The 18,755-nt window shown below is 34.3% G+C and overlaps 1 long non-coding RNA gene across 1 annotated transcript; it reads left to right on the plus strand.

The window, feature by feature from the left end:
* The first annotated feature begins 7,213 nt into the window (after window positions 1-7,213).
* On the plus strand, window positions 7,214-17,828 carry LOC106060803 (uncharacterized). The gene is made up of 3 exons (XR_008776415.1): window positions 7,214-7,368; window positions 11,030-11,316; window positions 12,666-17,828. It is a non-coding gene; the product is annotated as an uncharacterized LOC106060803 (long non-coding RNA).
* The last annotated feature ends 927 nt before the right edge of the window (window positions 17,829-18,755 follow it).

Here is an 18,755-nt window from a genome sequence, read left to right on the forward strand (position 1 = left end):
CTTTTCTGCAGTAAAAAGAGCAAGAAAACGCTTTTGTCGTCGGGGCTTCGCCCCGAACTCCATTGATGAATAATGAGCTGTAAATGTCAGGAGAATACTTTTCTGCAGTAAAAAGAGCAAGAAAACGCTTTTGTCGTCGGGGCTTCGCCCCGAACTCCATTGATGAATAATGAGCTGTAAATGTCAGGAGAATACTTTTCTGCAGTAAAAAGAGCAAGAAAACGCTTTTGTCGTCGGGGCTTCGCCCCGAACTCCATTGATGAATAATGAGCTGTAAATGTCAGGAGAATACTTTTCTGCAGTAAAAAGAGCAAGAAAACGCTTTTGTCGTCGGGGCTTCGCCCCGAACTCCATTGATGAATAATGAGCTGTAAATGTCAGGAGAATACTTTTCTGCAGTAAAAAAAGCAAGAAAACGCTTTTGTCGTCGGGGCTTCGCCTCGAACCCCACTTGAAAAGCTTATAGCGATGCCCCAGTTGTTTTGTTTTTCACCAAATGTTGAGAAATGCTGCTTTTTAAAAATTCCCATATATATATATATATATATATATATATATATATATATATATATATATATATATATATATATATATATATATATATATATATATATATATATATACGCACGTTTATGCATAGGGTTAGGGTTTACTGGGCATTAGGGTTAGGGTTTGGAAAAAAATCGCCCCCCCCACTCAAAAGTTCTGGATCCGCCAGTGCACATGCACGAACTGTGGCAAACTCTACCGCTCCAAATTTGGCTTGATTAGTCACACCAGATTCTGCCCCGTCTCAAGACTAAACCAAACCCAGTGACTCACCTAGGCGCTTCTATTGTCTTCTGAGACAGAAGGAGCCATAATATATATATTGTGTTTTTTTTTTTGTAAAGAAATAGGTGCGGTAGTCAGTGATAAATTGTCTAACCATTAACTACTAATAAATTAATAATAGACGTTAAAATACAAGAAAAGTCATATTTTTTCCGCACATTGAAAAAGGAGCCGGTACGCCGTACCGGTGCGTATGGTCACGAAAAAGCACTGTATATAAATCTATATATATATATATATATATATCATGAGCGTAGCCAAGGTCCCCCCCCCCGAGAAATGAACCCCCCCCCCCCGAGAAATGAAATCCCCCCCCCCCGGCCGCAGGGGGATGTCAGAATTTAGTGACTGATTTTTTGCTTTCATTTTGTTTATTTTAGGTGAGATTTTAATACTAAATCATCACTAGCCTCAGCACAGCCAAAGAAGTTTTAAGTTTAAAAACCCTTACCAGGGGTTTCGCCGTTAAATCCCCCTCTTCTATAAAACAAAAAAAAAATGCAAACAACAATGCCCAAATTCCAAGAACACAGCTAAGGAAGATTTTGACTTTAAAACCCCCTCTAAAATTTACGATAAACCAACTTTTCAATATAAAAAAAGCAAATTATAAATTCAAAATTCTATGAGCGTAGCCAAAGGGGTTTTGAGTTTAACCCCCCCCCCCTTTTCAGCGGGGTTTGAAGCTAAAAAATACCTCTTCAATAAAAAAAAACAAAACAAATTATACACTCAAAATTCTATGAGCGTAGCCAAGCAAATGGGGGGGGGGGGGGTAAGTTTAAAACCCCTCCTCCAGATGGCTTTTTTTTAAAGTTTAAAACCCATACAGATGGTTTTTGGTTAAAAATCCCCCTACAGGAGTTTTGATGTTGAAAACCTCTCTCTTCAATATTATTCTAAAGAAAACTACAGTAACCAAAGTCTATGACCGTAACTAAATGAGATTTTGAATTAAAAAAAGAACAACTCCACAGATTTTTTAGTTTAACCCCCCCCCCCCCCCCAACAGATGATTTTGACGATAAAACTTCCCCTTTCGATATAAAATCTAAAGCAAACTACAGTCACGTAATTCCAAGAGCGTAGTCAAGAGAGGTTACACATTTCTACCAGTGGCAGGGCTCCATAAATAAAGTGCAGTGAATAGTCATGTGCCGAAATTGAAAAACGCTAAGACAGATTTTAGGAGTCAGTTATAGAGATCGGGTCTAAATCAAGGAAATCATATGCCGAAATGGGAGTCGACCCCTTAGTAAGGTTGTGACAGAGCGTCGCATGAGGTTTGCGCGACATGTTCTCCGACAAAATGAATTGCGCATAATAAGAGTTGCGATGACATCCTAGTACAACTTGGCGCCACACTTTCGTGGTAAAAATTTTAATAGCAGGATAATGCACTGTAGATACCTCAGAATGTGCATTTTGTTGGCTTTCAATACAGGAAATAGTGCTTGGCTCCCCCAGGACCCTTGCTGGCAAGGGCTGGGAGTCTACATTTTTTCCACTAACTCCAGGAAAAACATATTCTAGGGGACAATAGACGTCTTCCGAAAGAATGAAGGGTCAGAATGTAATAAAGATTAATTATGTACACACACACACACACACACATACATTGTTTTTCGTCCATGATCTATATATATCTATATCTATATAAATATATATAGTTTACGAGAGTGTTATGTGGTCAGCGAAACGGCCAACCGCCTTTACTTTTTCCAACTAATGTCAGGTACCCATTAGAGGCTCAGACACCGCGCCTCCAAAGGCTCGTGTTTAAAAAACTCTTATTTCCAGGAACGAATCTTTACCACATCATTAGACAATCGGAGTATTACGGTTTCATAGCTATTCAAGTCATTTGACATGGACAATTTGTTTTAAAAGTGGCTTATTAATATTAAGACTTCTCTCTCTAAAGATGTAGTTCAAATAATTTAATTTCGATAATTAATATATGATGGTACAAACAAATCAAGAGCTGATCTAGATAATTTGTGGAAAATTTGAGGGTGGGAACAATTAGGAAATACAAAAACTATTTCTATAATATGCAATACAACATGTAAACAACAATTAAAAAAGCTGTGGTTGGTGGAGTACAAACGTCTAATTAGGAACCAACCCTAACCTTTCCATTAATGGATCTAAAAAAAAAAAGTCAATGAAATTTAACTAATAAATGGGGCTACAAAGCATAATTTCGAGTAAAGCTATCAACAGGTCGAATGCGTTTGTCATTACCTTTCAAAAAATACTCGCATGCCTATTATTGCTAGAGCATGTAAGGGACACAATAAATTTAAATATACTTATCATGATCTACGCTTAGCGAAAACTTATTAATGCCCTTGCCAAGGCAGTTTGTAAACTGCTGCTGACGTAAATATCTATATTAATTCTATATCAAGTAAAAAGCAGGCCTAATCTACAGCAGGGTCGGCCTTTGATAATTGGAGATGCTTGCGCTCCATCGTGGACATAAAAGTGGGCAAAACAACACTATAAAAAACAACAACATTGTTCTTGCGAATCACAATATGGTCAGTATTATAGAGAGACTGCTTATAGTTCGAAAGTTACACTGGGCAGGGCACGCATCCCTCATGCGGGACAAACGTAAGCTAGAAGCAGTCATTTTTTTTTTTTTTTTTGTAAGCTGAAAGGTGCAAGAAACACTTTAAAAACCAGCTGAGCCTAGGCACCAATTTGCTTTAACTGACATAGAGAAAAACATCTGGTTGCAGGCGGCGTCGGAACGAAACACCTGGAGATCACTTACAACGGCAGCGGGAAACACATTCGAAACCAAAAGAAAATCTACTGCCGAGGACAGACGCAGACGGCGAAGAGAGAATCTACATCGACCAGAGGCTGACAACGGTTTTGTCTGCGCTGAATGTGGCAAAATATGTAGGACGCAGCTGTAATCTTCAGACTCAAAAACAACCCATATTTAGTCTATATAACGTATTGAGCTTGGGTGTAGTTACTCATTATTCACTAATGAATCTTTAAAAACAACAGTTGGATTAGTCGAAAATGTTGATTTTTGTACACTTTTGTATTTACAAAGTTTTAATTATATTTTAACAATGATTTTTTGCACCGCTCTCACACCCCCCCCCCCTATCTTAAATCATGTTCCTCTTTTAGCTTTACACTCTTTTTTTTTAAATTATTATTATTCCAGTGAAACACCTTGCAGCTTTAATCGCACTATTAACACATATTCCACCTCTGCCGCTTATATAGAAAGAAAATCTATTTTACTAAGATAATGATATCATTGAACTTCAGTAGACTATAGATTTAGTCCAGATGTACTCCAAAATTATGCAGTGTAGTACTTTCATTTGATACTGAATTATTACACTATAAATCCAAACTTTAAAATAAATTTCACATTTAGATTTAGATTTTAATTCAACGACTTATATTTCTGAAAATGGATTTGGTGAAACCTTTATTTCGAACACAAAATTTTAAGCAATGATTTCCAAGTGGATCAGGGAAAAGTGTAACCTTTGGCTTTGTCACAAACACCATGCTTTAGTCTGTAACTTAGAGATTTAGCATCACTTGATATTACGTGAAGCTAAGAAGGTTTTCCAAAAAGTAATAATGAATAATGCTAAAACAAAATTGTGTTTCAATGTTCCTAGATTTCATGCTTTAATATATTACATGTCAGAACGTAACAATTTGAGACGTACTGCACAGACTTTCTTCCACGCAAATAATAGGCCAATCGTTTTACGCAAAAGATGCAATGGAAAACGACCCATCTTGAGCAAAGGTTTTTCTAGACTATAGGGGCACTTACATCTTTTAAATATTTAAATTACCTTGTACAATGACATTTAGAGCTAACAGAACATATAAGCCATTTATTTCGGTATTGAAGTGGTGTCCTCACACAAAGATAAAGGCCCATTTCTTGTTCCATATGCTAGGTCAAATTTGTACAAATACTCCTTCTTCCCTAGTGCTATTAGAGCATGAAATGGGTTGCCTGAGCCAGCCAGGAAAACCAATGACTTGGCAGAATTTAAGTCATTGGTATAACTTGCATGACTAGATGCATGACGCGTAGGACGTAATCATCTTCATTTTTGAACTAACGTGTGTGTTTTATAAGATTTCGTCATTACAAAATGTTTACAAAATGAGTACGGGTCTAGTCTATATTAACTTTCCTTGAAAAATCATTCAACCGAGCGAGGCTCGGTCACCATATAACAACACTATTTGCCTTCTAGAAATATGCAATCTATTTTTAGGATTATATTGATTTAGGATAGTGTGCTTTTTTTTTTTTTCTTCCTCGTCGTTTTCAGTGTCAATTCAAGTTAGTTCAGATGAGCAGACGTAGATCTGAGATGCGCATAAAAAAAAAGCAGTAAACGTTTGGAAACGTCTTCCGGTGCACTAATGTACATGTTGACTGGACACGTCTGCTGCTTGAAGAGGCGAGATTGCTGTGTGGCCGACATTGCCCCGACCATAGCTAATGCCCAGTTTTTTTTTTTTTTCATCTCATTATTTCTTCGTGGCTGAAGGAGTCCGTGAATTGGGGGGGGGGGGGGAGGTAATTCAAGCCATAAACAGTCAGAGAGAGAGAGAGAGAGAGACATGAATACTCTTCAACGTTTCCGCTCCAACTGTGTGATGTCTATATTTGCGCTACTCCTTCGATCAATGTTGACTTAACGTTAAGTCTCAGAATAACTTAAAGTATATTGGATATTTGTAAAGTAGCGATGCTAGGCCTAGGCAATCTTGTCCAGATCTAAAGATTCATGGGACAAATGATGTAAGGATTCATGTCTAAACTAGAGTCCTATTTTAATGGAAGTTCGTTCTTGATTCTATATAATATCTCCTTCCCCCTCCCCATCACAAACTGTGTACAAAATCTATTTAGCATGCTATGGTCATCTAGATTCCCCCAAGCTGCCACCTCCGATACCATAGCTTGACACTGAAATAGGTAGATTGACTTAAAGTAAGAAGACTTGACAACAAAGACAATTTCACTTGATGAGCCATATAAGCATTTGACAACTAGTAGGCCGAAGTGATGGGCTAACAAACGGAAATCTGGTTTCTACTAGTTTAAACCAGTTTAAGTTACGTTCCATTTCCAACACATTTGCACTTGTAATGAGACACATGGGATCCGAACGCTACGGACCGAACTGCCCATTCAGTAAATTGACCTTTAACCTTAATAGCACGTGGATTCAAAACGCCGAGGAAAAAAATAGGTGGGATGAGAGAGGAGGGAAAATGTAGATCGAGATTTGGTATTAAGTAGACTCTATAAGTAGTATTACAAAACAGGTGACATAATGTATTCTGGGCAGATTGACGTATTACTATTAGAAAGTTTTAGGATAAACTAAATAATGTCAAGGACGTTAATTTTAACGTAATTGCCAACTAAAAGAAAAAAAAAGAATTTGGCTATGATTTAGCAATATCTCAATGCGAGGCTGTGATCTTTGTTTCAGCTCTTTTCTTATTAAATTACAGCTCATTTGTTTTATAAGTAGGTCTATAAGTTTTAAGCTATAGAGTGCAAGCTTAATAGTTATAATACTTTGTAAATACTGAAACGAAAGAGCTTAAAAAAGTTGATTCTGCGCAGTGCTAAAAAGTACACAAAAATTATAATACCGAAGACACAGTACGGTATCTAAGTGCCCTTGCTGGTGTGCAGCGAAAGATCAACGATTATTCCTCTTAAATAAAGGTAGGCTACTACGTATGACGCTTTGTTCCTTTGTGTATTTTACTTGATCTTATGTTTACTTATTGCGCTAATTTAATTTCTTGATATTATTGGTGAAATAGACCGCTTATCATATTCCTCAATTAGTTATCCGAAACAGGCTCATATAATCTGGACTTTTTATAAGATATCTTAATTAGCATAAAGCCTTTTCATGCCTGAATACGGCACTGAATATATTGGAACACCGTAACATAATATGGCTTATCTTCCGAAGATTAATGAGGAATACAGCATTGCCCGTGGCAATACCGTAACATAGCCAACATAAAATAACCATTTTATTTATCGGAATGAACTTTCGCTGCCTCTATTTGTACGAAAAAAAATCTGAGCTAGCAGATGTGCCAGTTTGGATATTTAATTTTTTTTTTAAATTTATTTATTGCTGGTATTATTATTACTATTAGATCTAGGATCCTTATCCTGTTATAAAAAAAATTCTAGCATTACCCAAGCTATTGTTAATTTAAAAATATATATTTTAAAGCTTAATGTATGAACACAGATCTAGACAGTTTATGTATCCACTAGACAACCTTGGTGTCTTGTCAGCTGTTTATTTAACGTATCGTGCTATTTATAATTTTAACTTGACGTCAGCGGAAAAGTGGTCACATGACTAAGGGAATCCTTAGCAAAACAACACTGTTGGAAATACGGAGTTATCACTAGTGCGTGAACAAGATAAACACTACTAAACAACACACTAGAATTAGATCCAGAGTCAGACAGTAAGTCTACATATTACTTATATGTTATTATATAAGATAAGAAGATCTAGATAGTCCCAGACTACATTTCGATTAGATCTAGATTTAGAGTCTTGACGTGACTAGTCTAATACTAATTGAGTAAAATTAAAATTAAAGCTGTGTGAAGTGTGTGTCACTGCGTGGCTGCAGTTCAGTAGGTGTGACATTGAAGATTCATTATCATTCATTGATAATTGATTCATCATTTTTTCATGTCATTCATGATTGTCATACATGATCATCATGATGATACACTAGTAACACAGAAACAGTCTGATTTGGCAGAAGCAGACAGGGATGTAATAAATAGTAAATAGTTTTACAGAATCTGACATCATTGTCATCATTAAGCGCAAGCCAAAAAAAAAAAATCATTATTTTCGACCTGATAGACCCATTTACCTACTCATACTGTGCTATAGAGAATCTAGAATTAGATCTAAATCTATAATAATAATGACTATCTAGATCAGTGATTCCGAAAGTGGTCTATAGACTATAAGTAAGGCCCCCAGGCCAGGGGTCTACGTGAACTTCCAAGGCCAAGGGGTCTATGAAAGTGAAAAAAAAAGAATGACATGCAAATGTCAAATGGGGGTCCACGAGAGTGGATCTCATTAAAGAAGGTCTTGAGTTTAATATCAATCTTACATTAATGGAATTAACAATTATATCATACAAATATTCATTATTTATAGTCATATTGTAGGTAGGCCATTAAATTTTTATTCTATTATTGGAATGAAAAAAATATTTTAAATTTTAACACCTCATTTAAATAGCTTAATTTGGTCTTCAGATAACTAATATTTAACATGGCCGAATCTAAATATAAAAGTAGACAGTGGTGTTAATTTCTAAAATTTTTAACATTTTATATAATGACACTATGAAACCACCTAAGCTGGAGGATTGTTGGAGACAATATTGCCCTGATAAGATTTGAAAAACTAATGAACACTCCATGATGAAGAAGTTCAGAAAAGACCTACAATGAACAAAATATTTGCTTTCACATTTTAAGGAAAATATGATGGCTTGCAAGTGTCTTAAAATATCTTGCGAAATTATGAAAACATCAAACAATAGGTGAAAAGAGGAATGATTTAGCCAGCCACTGAAGTTTTTAAAAACTATTTTGTACACAAACCTACATCTGATATTATTAAACAATTCCTCTAAGCAACAAAAAGTTCAAAGGCCTATTGATGAACTGAGTTGTGACCACGAAAACGGACGAGTGCCTGTAATGAAGCATTTTTTATTGGCACATGTTCGTTTATTTATGGATAAAGAAATTCCAGAAAAATTTCTTTGTGTGAAAACCGATATAATTGACAATAAAGTCGAATGCACATATTTGATGTTTTGAAAGACTATTTCAAAGAAAAAGCAAACCCTGTAACTATTAAATCAGTAGCAACAATGGAGCACCTTTCATGGTTGAATCCTATTATGGATAGTGTATCAGGGTGTTACTAATACACTAAGTAACTAAAAAGTAGTAGATCTAGATTGCAGGAATATCTTCAATTTGTTATCAACGCAGTTATTAGAAGCTAAATACACAATTACTTGCTCAAATATGTAGAGAAAATGACAAGAACATTCATCAGTTGCTCCTTATCACACTGAAATACAATGGAAGTCAGAAGGTTTGACAAGATGTTTTTTTTTCTTTTTGACACTGTCTGAGTTATTGGATGTCGAAGATCTAAATTTGAAATGAAATTTAAGAAGAAAAAGAGACATTGCCTATTTTAAAGACTTTGTTTCATACATTCACTGCGGTTAACTTACATACAGCTTTTTGTTATTACTTTTTCAGTCTTCATTATGATTAGAAATAAAAAAAAAACATATAGAAGTTCATGAATCAGCAAAATTGCATTCGGGCAATATTAGCTAAGCAGGGGGTCTACCGAATACCGGAAAACATGTCAAGGGGTCTACGACCCAAAAAAGTTTGGGAACCACTGATCTAGATCTAGAACTATAATAACTATGTTAACTTTAATCTCATAATAAAAAGAACAACACAAATTCATGCATTTGTGTTGAAAATTTTATTCATATAAAATAAAGTTACAGCCTTTTCAAAAGAAAAAAAGTAATTTTTCTGTTGTTTTTTTTTTTTTTTTGGCATGTGGTTTTTGGTCATGAAGTGATGAACTGTAATAAAAAGTTTGTTTGGACTTCTAATTATGATTTATAAGTTAAATGAAATGCTAGGGGTGTTGGTTTGAATTTTGTGACTGATTTTTTGCTTTGATTTTGTTTATTTTAGGTGAGATTTAATGTTAAACCATCACTTGCCCCAGCGCAGCTTATGGGTTGTTTGACTTTAAAATCCCCCTTCAGGAGGTTTTGACGTTGAAACCCCCATCTATAAAACAAAAAATAATGCAAACGACAGTCACCAAATTCCATGAGCGTAGCCAAGGGGGTTTTGAGTTTAGAACCTCCTCTAAAAATTTTTATGATAAAACTCCCTTGTCAATATAAAGCTAAAACATACACCAGTCACCAGAATCTATGAGTGTAGCCAAGAGGGGTTTCGAGTTTAAAACCCCCCTTAAGCGGGGTTGGAACATATAAACCGCCTCTTCAATATAAAATTAAAGGAAACTACAGTCACCAAATTCTATTAGCATAGCAAAGGGGGTTTTGTGTTTACTTCCAGAGGGTTTTTAAGTTTAAAACAGAGAGTTTTGAGGTTTAAAAAACCTCTTTAACATTATTCTAAAGCAAACTACAATTCTATATTCTATTCCCAATTTTATAAGCGTAGCTAAGAGGGTTTTGAGTTTGTTTATAAAATGAACCTCCAGAGATTTTTTAGTTTAAAACCCTCCTACAGATGGTTTTGATGATAGAAAATCTAAAGCAAACTACAGTCATCTAATTCCATGAGCATAGCCAAGAGGGGTTAAAAATTTCTATCATTCGCTGAGCTCCATTATTAAAGCACAGTGAACTGCAGATTTGGTTTTTGAACTAAAATTTTGTAATAGAAGGATGATGCTCTGTAGATACCTCAGAATATGTATTTTTTTTTTTTTTTTTGCTTTAAATACCGGAAGTAGAGCTTGGCACCAGGGCTCCAGAGCCCACTGGGTGAGCTCACAGCGCCCACCCCCCACCCAAACAAAAATTCCTGATTACACCCATGACTAGATCTATAATCACATGTATTTTTTTAAATATTATATAGATCTGGAGTCTAGTTTAGATCTAGATAGATTATTCTAGATCTATTCTATTATATACATATATATATATATATATATATATATATATATATATATATATATATACATATATATATATATATATATATATATATATATATATATATATATATATAATTATAATTATATGGGTCTATATTCTTTGTTATTCTAGAAATGAATCTAGATCTAATCATGTCTAAGGTCTAGTGTCTACTTTCTTTTGTTAGAACTATTAACTTTTGAGTCTTTTGACTTATGAATCACTATAAGTTAGTATAAGAGACATCACTGCATACTGGCTTTTGGCCTGTTTGTCTACTAAGAATGTTAAATATATTGACTCATTATTATAAAACGCCTGCTTTTGAACTAAATATATTGACTCATTATTCAATGCCTCTGAACAGGAAATCATGAGCGCAGTACACCCAGCATCTGCCCCACCGCCATATGACAGTGCTTATCCACCACCTCAAGGGTATGGACAAAGTGCCCCTTACCCACCCCCAGGCTACGGTGCTCCTCCTCCAGCTGGGTATGGGCCGCCCCCACCAGCTGGATATGGACCGCCCCCACCGGCAGGGTTTGTACCACCTCCACAAGGCTATGGAGCTTACAACCAACAACCATTTGGATATGGACAGCCTGGTCAGTACCACCATCAGCATCCGCCAAACCATCCACCACAACAAGTGTAAGTCTAGCTGTTGTTTTTAATAATTTTTTTTTATTTTGTTAATTTAAAAAATTAATTAGTTGAATATTTTGTAAAATAGAGATATATTTCTGTGTGTGTATGCTTATCCCCTAAAAGCTGCGGTGAAACCTTCTCCCTGATATTCTATCTTCCCAAACTCCACAAAATCACAGAACACTGAGCATGCTTTTGATCATGAAAGATGAGTTGTATACAAAAGCAGTTATGATAATTTATATTCAATAATTGTTGACTTTATTTTTTCTCTGTACCTCTGTAGGCTCGTTATATCAGCATTTCTCAAACTGTGTGCTAGGGGTTTCAAAGACATTTCATTTATTTTTCAAGGGCCAAAAAAAAAAAGCATTTTATCATAGTTATAAATCTATTTTCGAATATTAATCAAATAAATGTTACTAATGTTTCAAAGATTAAAATATTATAAATATATCAACATCATTTGATCTTTTATTTTAAGTAGGACTGTCAAGTAATGTAAACATCAAGGCTATATGTTTAAAAATAAACTTGTTTTGTCTGTCACTGGTGTATTTTGAGAACATATATGGAACATAGAGTAATTGCATAGCTAGAAGATGTTAACTTGAGTTAAGTTAAAACTAAGATGACATTAGATTCTTCCATATGTGCCAAAAATAGCTTAAAGAGGTTAAGACGTAGATTGTAGAGACTATATATGGAGATGCTTTAATTATGACAGGGCCTCTGTGACAGTTTTAAATATGTTGAAATTCAATTGTAGTGTTTATTTATGTAGTACGTTCATCATTATAGTCATTCAAAGTTCTAGAATAAAAGTTTTGTATTCATTTCAAGAGTATTTCTGTTTGCGCTCATACTTTAAACTAGTATCTCCTGTATAGCAAAGACACAAACACTCTTTTGTTCCCCTGGCTGTCAAATCATTAAATAGAAACAATCTGATATAAACTTTTCACATGTAAGTTATGAGTGAGTCTTGTGTGAATGTACATTTTGGTTATACTGTTTTGTCTGGTGTAATGCACAAATTGCAAGACAAATTTTCTTACGGACAATAAAGAGTATTATTATTATTATTATTGCCATGGTGTTTGAATGACCAAACATTGTTCTGAAGGGTAAACATCACACAGAAACTCTTTATAACACAATCCCATGAAACATACATCTTGAGAGTTGACTTAAGAACATTTTTTAAAAATCTCACTGCATTTCCACCAACATGACTTTTTCAGCATAAGGAACAGGATTTTTTAAATTTATTAATCTATTTACCTTATTGCCATTATTTTATTTTTAAACCCACAGGGTCATTGTGCATTATTTTATTTTTAAATCCACAGGGTCTATGTGCATGAGGAAAGACGGAAGAGTCATGACAACTCTGCAGAGACTTGTTGCATTATAGCTTTATGCAGTGCCTTGTTGTGTTGCTGTTTCTTTGATTAGTTTGGACCTTCTTACAAACACAACGGAACATTCCACATTATTCTCAGTTAAACGAAATCAACATTGCTCATTTGCAGTATTTGTGTAACAAAATCTTTCTTTCTACGTGTTTGATTTAATGTAACTGTTTAATGGTATATTGATTTCAAATAATTTTGTACCTTGTATGTATTGATATTGAGTAATGAAAATTATGGACTGAGACTAGGAGAAATTTTAACAGAAACAAAATGGGCAAAATATGATAAAAAAATTTATTTTGTTAGTCTGTCATTTTAGTTTGTAATTGGAATTACTTGTAAATATTTGTTATCCAATTTTGTACATTTTTTTTGTTTCTATTCTATGTTTACAATTGATTGAATAGAGACTAGAAACAAATATTACTTTGGAATATTAATTAAAGAAAATGTGAGAAAATAAAAGTCTATGGTATTTCTACGTCTTAATTTATACAAATTTTGATTGAACTATAAATTTATGAAATATCAGTATCTACAGTAATTTTCTGTCCCGATGTTGGTTTATATTAAGTAAGAGAAAAATAAGAAATTGCAAGGCAATAAACATTTTTTTATGCATTTTAATTTATAAGATTATCAATTTGATAATTTAGTTTTGTTTTTAAATATTTTGGGGGTGCAGTGGCTGAGTGGTTAAGCGCTTGGGTTCCCAACCTTGGGTCCTGGGTTCAAATTTCTGTGAAGATTGGGATTTTGAATTTCGGGATTTTTAGGGCGCCCCTGAGTCCACCCAGCTCTAATGGGTACCTGACTTAAGTTGGGGAAAGTAAAGGCGGTTAACTGTTGGCCATAGAAACAGATGACCTTAACATCATCTGCCCCATAGATCGCAAGATCTGAAAGGGAAACTTTAATCTGAATCTAAAAACTCAGTAGTTTTGTTGATAACAACAGCACACTTATACCATTAATTAAAATAACAGACATTTTTTTATTTAATCAGAATAGTCAGAGCTATGGTTATACAGACACTCTCTCATTGGTCCATGGACTATTTTGTTTTCTTTCCTTTGGAAGCTTTCTTGGAATAATTTACTGTCATTTATTTGCTGTACATATGGAGGACTACAAAATCAGTGGTTCTAATGTTTTGTTGTTCCACTGTGAATTTATGCTATTAATATTGTTGTATGAAATGAATCCACCCTGCTTTAGTCAGGTAGCTAATAATAATAAGATGATGATTTTTCTATCCTGCAGAAAATTAGTTTTACAGCTCTGTTTTACGAAACAATACAGCACTACTTGTACAAAATGAATGTCTTCTTGTCAAAACAAATACTTGATAGACAGCTTACATTCATGTGTTAATCACTTTTAAGTGCAAACTTCAAAGGCCATTGAGCTGAGTTTAAGGATAACAAAATATACAAATAAATCTGAAAAAATATTTGTATATACCGGTACATGTACATTACTGATTACTCACAGCCCAGCGCTTGAGTGTCTCTGCACCAGTGCTTCGCAATCTTTATTCTAAGTACTGAAATAAATTTTTCATTTTAATGTAACTCTTAAGGTGCATTATATATATATATACATAGTGCTTTTTTTTGTTTTTTGTGACAGGTGCTTTTTTTGTGACAATGCAGTGTGTACCGGCACCTTTTTTCGTGTGGGGAAAATTACTTTTCTTAAATTTTAATGTTTATTATTAATGTATTAGAAGTTAAAAGTTGGGCAATTTATCACTGAGTACTGGCATCTATTTTTTTTTTTTTTTACAAAAAAGCACTGTATGTATATATATATGTGTGTGTGTGAGATATTTTACAGTATTAGTTTACATACTCAGATACCTGAACTGACTGACAAAGTTACACATAAAATAGTATCATCTCCCATGTCTATACTGCTGTCAGCCAATTTGTTTTCCTGTTTATTGAAATAAAAACTGAAGACTAGCCCTTAACCTAACTCCTACATTCTGCAAAAATTGTTAGCAAAGCAAATACTGGAAAAAGCCAATCAGTGGAGTTTCTCTAGTGCTGGTCCTTAAGTAGAAAGAAATGGTGTATTTCCAAGTGCAGTACATCGATTTATAAAATTTAATTTAAAAAAAAATCCAAAGCCATTTGTCTCTGGGTAAAACAAACTACATATTAGTAATCTACATATTTCAATATGAATTCTTACATTTATGTAGAAGTATGATTCTAGATATCTTTTCATGTAAACTGATACAGTATATACATAAAATTGTTATTGCTGCACTGACTTTAAAACAAGCCTACATGATGCAATGGAATATATCTATAGATCTGTATTGTTTATTGATTTGACCTATATTCAGCTGAATTAGGTCATATGTTACAACCATTTGTCTCACATTCTCATACATATATTAAGAATTCCTTAATGTAAATCTCATTATGTATATATATATATAGCAGCATTATCATTTTAATAATTGATATATATTTATTTCAACATTCCAATATTTAAAAGTCTTAAAAAAAAAAAGAATGTTATATTCAAGAAACATTTTACCTCTTGTTGCATGAATTACCTCCCTTTTACCATGTTCTCCTGTTTACATTTTTAATCTAAGTCATATTTCAGAACTAATTTTTTTTTTTAGAAGTGTAACTTAACCATTTTTTCCACAAGAGTTTGTAAATCCATATTGAATTTGTAATCAGTTTTTTTTTTCTTTTTGAATATCATCTGCTTTGGGTAAATTTAGACATAGTTTTTGTGTCTCTGTGGTATAAGAATTGCGTTAGTAAAGTCTCTGTATATTACAAGAAATCAATTTTTTAATATTTTTTTTTCCAAGGAAAAAAACTACATGTTTTTGTGTTTAGTTAACAGAAATGGCAAGTTTATAATAGCAGTCCCATATACCATGGGGTGGAAGGCTTGGCAGAGTTATTGACATACATGACGATTGACCTAGGGACACGCACGCATAGGAAATAAACATCATTTTTTTTTTATACAGGAAAGTCTATATCTTATAAGAAGAAGGCTGCTTGTGTTAGAATACTTTCAAGTGCATAAACAGGTTAGGTTAAATTGAATTTATTTTTATTTCTATCTAAGAGAAAATCTAGATTCACACATAAATCTTCATTATAAATATGTTTTACTTAAAAAAGACATTCCATAGAAAGAAAATAATACAACAAATATTACACCATTCCATTACAAAATAGCCACATAATTTCTGAATATCTATATCAAAGACAATTTGTGTTGTGCAATCTGTTTGTTGAATATCTTAGAATAGAAGTACTTCTAGTCCCAGTAAAAGCACTGTCCCAATGATCCCAGGTTCAAATCCTGACCGCATCCACTCTGGTGTTCTGAAGAAGGACTAGCTATCTTCATTTCAAAGGGAAACTTACACAAATATCAGTTCTGATTGTACAGAAAAATAAAAAAGTTTGTTGTCTATGTGGCTTCTTCTTCTTCTAGCCAGCTTTATTGCTGCTGAGCTGTGAGCTCTTTTGCAGACTGTGCCAAGGAAAAGAAGTGTGCTGTTTTCTTTAGTTGTTCAGCACTGCCGTACAGGGTGTTGGTTATGTTGGGCTGTAGTGGAAGTAGGGTCTGCCTAAGGTGGATTTGGGAGGGGCATTCAAAGAGGATATGGTTTACGGTTTCAAAGGGGTGGGTGCGGTGTCTGCAAATGGGGAGTTGTGTGGAGTTTATTTTGTTCAGATGGTAATTTGATAGTGGTGTGTGTCCTGTTCTTAGTTGGAAAATTGTAGATTGTTCTTTGCGGGGGAGGAAGCTAATACTGTCTTGTTTGTTAGGCGAAGTCATTTCTTTGTACATGGCTCTGCCTGTGTTTCCTGATGCCCATTGGTTGAACCACTCCTCTTTGTGATTGTTGACTAACATTGACCTTAGGGTGAGGTAGTTAACAGGTCTATCTGGTTGTTCCATAGATGAACCTGCCTTTGATAGCTTATCTGCCTTTTCATTTCCCATGATGCCAATGTGTCCAGGGATCCATTGTAGTGTGATATTGATATTTAATTTTGATATCATCTGTTGGATTATCACAATTAGTGTTGTCAACTCTCTTGGGCTGTTTGAGGTGCTGCTGTTAAGTGCTTGCAGAGTAGATTGGGAGTCTGTCTAAGTGGCTAAAAAACTAGGATGCCATAGTCATGTGGTATTTGGTCTGTTGTCCCAATGTTGTATCCTGCTCTCTGCCATCCCATGCAAGAGCTATGGGCAAGGATGTAATAATTTCATTACTAAATGGAATGTCTTGAAACATAAAATAAAACAAATGAAATAGTTTCTGTCCTGACAGCAACTGCAGCTAAATTGTAATGCAGAATAAAAGCTTTTCTTTTTTTCATTGCACCCAATGTTTTGTTTTCAGTGGGATGTCAAAAGGGCCTGTATTTATTATCATCTCTATAGCAATGCATATTTAAATCAAAATTTTACTAATTTCTTTAAATTATGATTGATATTCAGATATTTATATTAATTTATACTTTGATCTGGTAATTTAAAATATATTGATGTACACCACAGATTTGTTCTTTAAAATAATGGTTAAATGTCTTTCTTAAATATTTTTAGCACCACAGTAAGTCTGCACACATGTAAAAATATGATTATTGTTTTTTAATTGTTTTTGTTGGAACACATTTTTTTTCATAGGATTTGTTTATGTTGTTTGTAAACCACATTTATAACTTGAAATATAGATCTACTACAGTGTTAGAGGGGAACTAGAAAGACATTGCACTGTACTGTATTTCAAAAGAGGAGAAATCACAAGTACAACCTGGCAAGAGTTCCTATTGCTAGTGAACCTTGTTTACTCAATAAGCAGCTTATATTATTGTTACTTTTTTTTTTCACTGTACCAATGCCATATATTTTTTTTTATAACTAAAGGGGCCTTAAATTAATTTTTGTAAACATACTGGTTTTATTTGTATTGTTTCGAAACATTAACAAAATTTTTAAGCTAAATTCTTGAATTTGAGCCAGTTTAATTCCTTAAGTCATCAGCCTTGTAAAAGTATAGGACATTTCTGTAAATACAAGTTTTATTTTTTTCTACTCTTCAGTTATTATGTTGATTGTTTTTTAGCTTGTTGTAGTGTGTGTGTAGTTAAAAGTGTGTAATAAAGTGTGTTCAGTAGTGAGTTCAGTTGTGTGTTGTTAGAAGCATGCGCTCTTCACCTATCCCTTAATCTGTTGAACCGTTGGGGCTCCACACATGATCCGTGTCATGGAGTGTGTGTATGTTACCAAGATGATAAAGAAAGGGAGCATTCAATTTTTTGGTCTTTGAGAATGATGAAATCACAACAGGGTCTGTCATAATTGACTCATAATTGATGTTTAGAACGGCAGATGATCTGGAGACATAAAAAGAGTAAAGTTGTCTTTTTGTTGTTAGATTTGGACTGTCGTTAGGACTTCTCGATGGTCCAGGATTCATACCCTGCCCGCTGCCATCCCTCGTCGTCCTGCGTGAGGTTTGGACTAGGAAGGAAATAATCTTCATCTCTGAAGGAACATCCGAAACATGTCCAACATCTTACAAAAACATAACTACAACCTGTGCTTTATGTATAGACTACTGCCATTTTGGGGAAATACCTAAAAAATAAATATTAACGAGTGAGAGTTGCGTCGTGTTTTTACACGCATAAATAGTGAATCTTTCAAAAACATTTATTAATGAGTAATATAACACAGACTCACGTTTAGGTTTTACTGGAGTTTCTGCTTAGGCTAAAATTGCACCAACCTTTCTGTCAATAGTCTGGATCCGCCCTTGCAACAACGCGACCGACCTGGCTGCTCTTTCCTAGTGTCTGATCTCTCCATCACTCCAACCAATCTGACGCAGTTAACAACAGGACAGGTCTTTGAGGAGGGGCTTTACTTAATGTCTCTTTGGAGCATTGCGAAAACTAGGAGTATACAGTGTTGCGCTAAACAAGAAACAATTGCTACAAATATTAACAATCGCACAGA

This window comes from Biomphalaria glabrata, chromosome 2 (genome assembly GCF_947242115.1).
Source record: "Biomphalaria glabrata chromosome 2, xgBioGlab47.1, whole genome shotgun sequence".
Taxonomy (NCBI): domain Eukaryota; kingdom Metazoa; phylum Mollusca; class Gastropoda; family Planorbidae; genus Biomphalaria; species Biomphalaria glabrata.